This window comes from Mus caroli, unplaced genomic scaffold (assembly GCF_900094665.2).
Source record: "Mus caroli unplaced genomic scaffold, CAROLI_EIJ_v1.1 scaffold_9014_1, whole genome shotgun sequence".
Taxonomy (NCBI): domain Eukaryota; kingdom Metazoa; phylum Chordata; class Mammalia; order Rodentia; family Muridae; genus Mus; species Mus caroli.
This window is the reverse complement of record NW_018390891.1, coordinates 39,359-45,636: the sequence shown is the minus strand read 5'-3', so window position 1 is coordinate 45,636 and position 6,278 is coordinate 39,359. Positions and strand designations below refer to the sequence as shown.

General features: G+C 45.9%; 1 long non-coding RNA gene across 1 annotated transcript in view; it reads left to right on the top strand.

Moving 5' to 3' along the window:
• Window positions 1-6,278, top strand: part of LOC110288887 — a 9,585-nt gene that overhangs the window by 297 nt on the left and 3,010 nt on the right. Inside the window, exons 2-3 of the long non-coding RNA XR_002377308.1 lie at window positions 3,023-3,199; window positions 3,683-3,796. This is a non-coding gene — a long non-coding RNA (uncharacterized LOC110288887). The remainder of the gene's footprint in view (window positions 1-3,022; window positions 3,200-3,682; window positions 3,797-6,278) is intronic.

Sequence of the window (6,278 nt, the reverse complement as noted above, 5' to 3'; positions counted from 1 at the left end):
TGTCTTCTTGCTCCCACCCCCTTCCCCATTCTCTTCCTATCTCTGTATCTCTCTGTCTCTGTCTTTCTCTGTGTCTCTCTCTCTCTCTCTCTCTCTCTCTCTCTCTCTCTCTCTCTCTCACTCTCTCTCTCTCTGATGTGTTTTAGTACTGGGGAAGAGAACTCCTGTGGTAGGGCATCTACATATCAGTATGAAAAGGCAGGCATGTTAAAAATAGGGAAAGACTCCAGAGGAAGCTTCATAAACAAGAGAATTTCCAAACAGCAGTCTATAAATACACTGTGTGTGCAACACCATCTGTAACAAGGAAAACACATCAGAATCTCAAGGAGTGATGTTCTAGACACGGTGGCACATGTGCGTAATCCTGGCACTTGGGAGGATGAAGCAAGAGGATGTCTGTGAGTTTGGTGTCAGCCGCCTTAGAGTTTGTGTAAAAATTTTTTTCCCCAGTGAGATAACATAACAAGTCCAGAATAGATAAACAGAAAAGTCCAACAATAGATGTGTTACTAAGGATGCAGAGTGATGGGAAGCGGGAAGCACCCACAATCTTGGGATGTGGTGTAAGTTGGAAGACATTTTTATGCCTATAAAACTAGGTGTACACATAATCCTATGATCCTGAAGTCACATGCCTGTGTACACTGCATTGTACATGTACTGTGTACATGGCAGGAAGCAGAGCCATACTGGCCGCAGAGTGAGTCTGCAGCCATAAGTGCTGTGGGTCCCACTCAGTCCTCCAACTCTTGGGAACACTGGCTGCTAATGGTCCAGACTGAGCTCCTTAGCCCTTGGTTAAGTTGTTAGTGCAAGCAGGCTGTGTAGTCTCTGGGGTCTGGAAAAGCATTTGACTGTCATTCCTGGAATTAACCTGCTGTGGATGGCTGAAAGAAGCTGTGTAGGGGAACTACTAGCAGGTATCTTGGTGACATTAAACAGGTACCCTTCCCCTGGAGACTCCCCAAGGTGAGCGTAGATTGGGTCCATTCCTAGCTGATAGGGTTGGGAGTGGAGCTTGGATTGTCTATGAGCTCCCTACTTCTGGTCTTTTGGATTATCAGGGTTTAATGCCTTTCCCACAAAACAAGACAAAATAAGAAAACTATCACTATAGGACCTTTGTGTGTCTTACCTTTAGTGGGTTGGAGATTCCCGTGATGAGCTAGCTTCTGTAGCCCCCTTTAGATGGGTGTGGTGACTCCGGGTGCTGAGGACCACGGTCTATGGGTTTTCACGGTTGGTTCCAAGCTCTGGGTCAGGATCCTCTCTATCCATGTATGGTTTCCTGGCTGGAACTCCTGGTCAAGCTCAGACATGAGCAAGGGCTCAGCCTTGTGAACAGTCCTCTGGGTCTGTTGCAGGCTATGTAAGAATGTGAGGGAGGAATGGCTAGTAACTTTTGTCTAGTGAACATCTCAGTATGGATGCATCTGGCCTTTAGGAGGGCAAAAGGTGGGAGGTTGGCCCAATTTTCACTGGTCTCATGGACATATTTATTTTTACCCTTCCTGAACTTTGCAGCCTCTGGGCACAATGTCATTTTCAATGAACATTTAGGGCCTTTGCCAGACTTAGGGGAAACTTTGGTCATGAAGGTGGGGCTGTTGTCAAACTCCAGGGATAGAGGCAACCCAAATATAGAGGTTTGGTTTTTGTTTTTTTAGGTTTTTGTTTGTTTTGTTTTAATCTTCTGATAAAAGCAGAGAGCACGGATCTCTTGTTCAACAAGAACACCATCCATTTGTCTCTTGTTTCTTTTTGTCCACTTGGCTTCTTCCTGTGTCCTTTCTGTCAAGGTGAGGAGTCCCCTCTCTCTAAAGAGGGCCCATGGACACTGGCATTGGCAAATGCATACCAACTGTTCATGGTGTGCCTGTCTTTGCCCTTCTCCCAACAAATTGCATGGAATAAAGCCAGAAGGTCAGCTCTTTGTGCTGAAGGCCATTGGCTGATGGACTGGGCCTATACCATCCTGGGTAGGTGACCACTGCAGCCCAGAGTACCTGATTCCATGTTGAACACAAGTACTCCATATAATACCTCTTCACGTCTGACGGTCGGACTGTATCAATCACTTTTAGAAGTGCAAAGTGCAGCTGCAGTGGAGCTCTGAGTGGAGACCAGAGACTCCAGCCAGCCCCACAGCAGAGGAGGATGCAGCAGCCACATCTGCAGGGGTAGCAGCAGCTAGGGCTGGGGCCCTGCTTGAGAAGGGAGATGAAGCTAATCAAGTCCACTTTCCACCACAACTGTGAGTGTTTCTGCATTGCCAGAACCTGCCTGCAGAAGCTGAGCTTTGAGCTCCTGTAGGTAGGAGCTGGAGGGGCCAGAGCCAGGGCAGTGCCTGGAGTACATTTCCCCTCATGAAGGTTAGTATAGGGCCCATCCACATCCAATGCTATGTCTGTCATCTGGTCAGTGGAGTCTCATGACCCTAACTTGGTTGCTGTCTTGGAGTGGCTCTTTTGGGGTTATCATCTGGTAGCGGACTGGCTGGGCTGATGGCTGACATTTTATTAAGTCAGATATGGGGCTGGCCCAGAAGATGTGCCTCATAATGGGTTATTTGAGTGTTACATATCCACTTACTGCAGTTTCCCCCAGGAGGTCCATTACAATGTCTAAGATGTAACTTAGTAACAGTTCCTGGCACACAGTCAATCTATTTATTAGAATGGTTGTAGCAGCAACTGCTCACAAACAAGCAGGCCAAACAGGATCAAGTCTTTTAGATAGGAAGGCCACTAGCCTTTTCCAGGGTCACAGTGCCTGGGACATTCATCATATCCATCCTCCTCCACAAAACTCCCTCTGGGCCTATGGACATCACCCACAATGCCACTCTTACTGCTAGCATCACCATAAAAAACAGTAGCAACAGCTTGCAGCACAGCTGCTGCCAGAAGAGAGGATGGCACAGCATGACCCATGAGTCTGTGGGAAGTTGCTAGTCATCCCAGGGGCAGCAGTAGCTGTGGTTCCCCTTCCTTTTTCGATCTTTTTGTCTAATCAATAGAACTAACAGAACTGCACAGAGAGATACATAGTAAAGACAACCAGGGGTGGCCACCATGCATTAATACACCTGAAGAGACCATCAGGATCCCAGACATAAGTCTTCACCACTGCGTCTCACTTGCACTCTAAACAGGAGGTGCTTTAACCAGACTTAGCTCCAGCAGTGAGAAACCAGGTAACTTTCAATTTAGTTCCCTTGGGGGGTGGGGGGGGTCAGATTCTTCAGAAGCATCGGGTAGCAGCAGTTCATCAGAGGGAATCCTGAGACTGTGGAACTTCTCAGGTTGTGCAATCCTTGACCATCACATTCTTTCCAGCTCCAGAGGACTCCAAGACCTCCAGTGTTTCAAGGTCTGGACTCTGAAGATGGGGGCGTGTTACTGGGAGTGGTTTTTGAAGTTTCAAAGGGGCCCCCACCATTCACAGTTAGCATTTTATCTTCTTCATCAACATGGGAGCTCTTAGGTGTTCATGCCCCATATTCTTGTTCTAAAACTCTGAAACTCTAAGTCCCCAATTCAATATGTTGTACTATATGTTGCCTTGGTCACCAGTCTTATTACAGCAATAGGAAAGTAACCAAGATAGCTTAAAATGGCAGCACTTGGTAACAGGTGTACTGGATTGTGCAACTTTTAACTTTCTCTCCTCTTTCCAGTTAGGTTCCTGATACATCCTAAGTATGAAACCATCACAACACTTTATGAGCTTGGCTGAAATGATACTTCTTGGTTTTCTTGATGATGCTTGACCATCCTTCTTAGTTATTATGGTAATTATGGTAATACAAATAACAACAGAAATCAAGTCTTTTCATTTTCCAGATTCTTTTCCAGGACATGGAAGTACTAGAAACCTTCATTGTGATGATTTTCAAGACTAGACTGATTTCTGAACCCTTGGTTTCCTCAAAGACTAGAATATTGCCCTTGTCAACTACAGATGGGACCTGCTGATTGCTTTAACTAAGTTAGGCAATTGTGAAAGTCAGGAAAGAGGAAGCTCCCAGCGCCCAACCTCAGTTAGCTGCTAACTTAGCTTTGCTCCACCTGGAGGCCATTCTGGGAAGAGAAAGCCGTCCATTCCAGGCAGTCAAGTGAGAGAAGGTGATTGGTCTCATCCAGAGATCAGACTCATCAGAGCTAAAAGGTGCATGTCTGATAATTTCCAGGTAATGAAGCTACTGATGCTTGTCCAGGCCTCACTTTCAGAAGTGTTGGTCTAGCGTGCCTGGCTGGTAAGTGTGGGAGTTCTTCAGGCTTTGGTGTTTATGGAATTTCTACTTTCCTAAAGGTCTAGGAATATATGGCAAGTAGGCTTGAGACTAAATGAATAACTTGCCTTCATAGTTTACATGGTGGTTAGTATTTATTGATCATCAACTTGACAGCACCTGGAATTGCCCTGAAGACACACCTCTAGACACACACATGGAAGATTATAAGGTTATTAGCTCTCTTATATAAGGTATTACTAGATTAGGTTAGCTTCTGGACATGCCTGTGAGGGACTATTTTGGTTTGACTATATAGGAAGACCCACCCACTACTGGTGACTGGGATGGTGGACTAGATGAGAGGGAGGAAGTGACCTGAGTACAGCATCTTCCTCTGCTCCCTGCCTGCAGTCAGTACAACAGCTCTCAAGCTCCTGCTGTCTTGACTTTCCGTGATGGAGTATATTTGTTTTGTTTTGTTTTGTTTTGTTTTGTTTTGTTTTGTTTTGTTTTGTTTTGTTTTGTTTTTCGAGGCAGGGTTTCTCTGTATTAGCCCTGGCTGTCCTGGAACTCACTCTGTAGACCAGGCTGGCCTTGAACTGGCCAGGCTGGGATTAAAGGCATGCACCACCACCGCCTGGCCCTGTGATGGAGTATCTTGCAACTATAAAACGAAGTAAGCTTCTCTCCCTTAAATGCTGCTTTTGTAAGCATATTTAATCACAGCAACAGAGAAGTAACAAAGACAATTAGCTTTTAGTTAACCTCCTTAAAATCCACAGGAATCTCAACCAGGAGCCATAGCCTATTGTCCAGGAACACTGGGAATGTAGGGGGAAGAGACAAACACTCTTCACAGTGCTTCTCCTTTCCTAGCAGTTTATGGAAACACAGATACTCAAGAGTCAGAAAGTGGACAACTGCAATGGAACTGAAAGGACACAGACCCCTGTCACCTGGTGGATCCCAGGAGTCACATGGTGGGATCCCAAGAGTCACAGTAGAATCCCATGAGTCACAGAGTGGATCCCATGAGTCACAGTAGGATCCCATGAGTTCTGCCTCTTAAGCCACTGAGCACTTATTCTCTATTTCCCTACTATTTGAATCCAGTTCAGCTTGCCTGCATCTTCCTAATATGTGTGATGGTATTAACACTTTGGTTTCCCATGATTCCCATGATTGCTTTTCCTTTGTATTCTGATGGCCACATTGCATGTTCAAAAAACACCATGCTGTGATGTATTTAATCCTGGGTCTATCCTATAGCCACATAGTGAGTTTCAACCATTAAAACTTAATGGTTTGAATTGTGCTTTGCCTAACATTAGTTTTTGTTCACCTTTAAAGGACAGACTTTGATTCGTTTTTACCTTTGAGTGGAGTCTTATGACTAGCCTTCTCTGGGACTGCACATACAGAGCCTCTGTGACCCCTTTCAACTACATAAACTATAAAATATTCCTTTCTCTGATTTGGTGGGTTCCATAGCAAGAACATCCAGGGCCGGGCTCTTTATAGATTCACTACATCCTTAGCTTGTCCAGCACAAAGACTGTAGCACTGTATCAGGCATGGCACATTGTTCTCATACTTTCCGGTGCCCCTGCCTGCCCCGTTCACAGTCCACATTCCAGGGTGAGTCCCCAGCTCCACCCACCAGACTGCCCCCATTTCAAAGCCTCCAGTTACCAGCAGGCCGGGCCTCACAGAACTCTGGCTCCTATTGCTGACCCACCCTCTGCTTCAAGGTGTGAAAACTGCCACCCTTTCAGCCCCTTCTCTGTGAGGTTTTGGTCCTGAATCCCATACTTGGGACAGATGAAGCTGCTAAGCCTGCTGCCCTCCCTCTCGCCTGCCTGCCTGCCTGCCTGCCTCTGTACATTCTGATCTTTCAGACCCAAAGCTCACCCTGGGTGCCTTTTCCTCTTACTTTCTCAGTTTAGTTCTAGACACCTTTTCAAATATACTTTCACGTAAAAGAAATAAGTATCTCAAATCTTATGCCTGTGGACAAGAGCAGCTGTGATTCATGCTT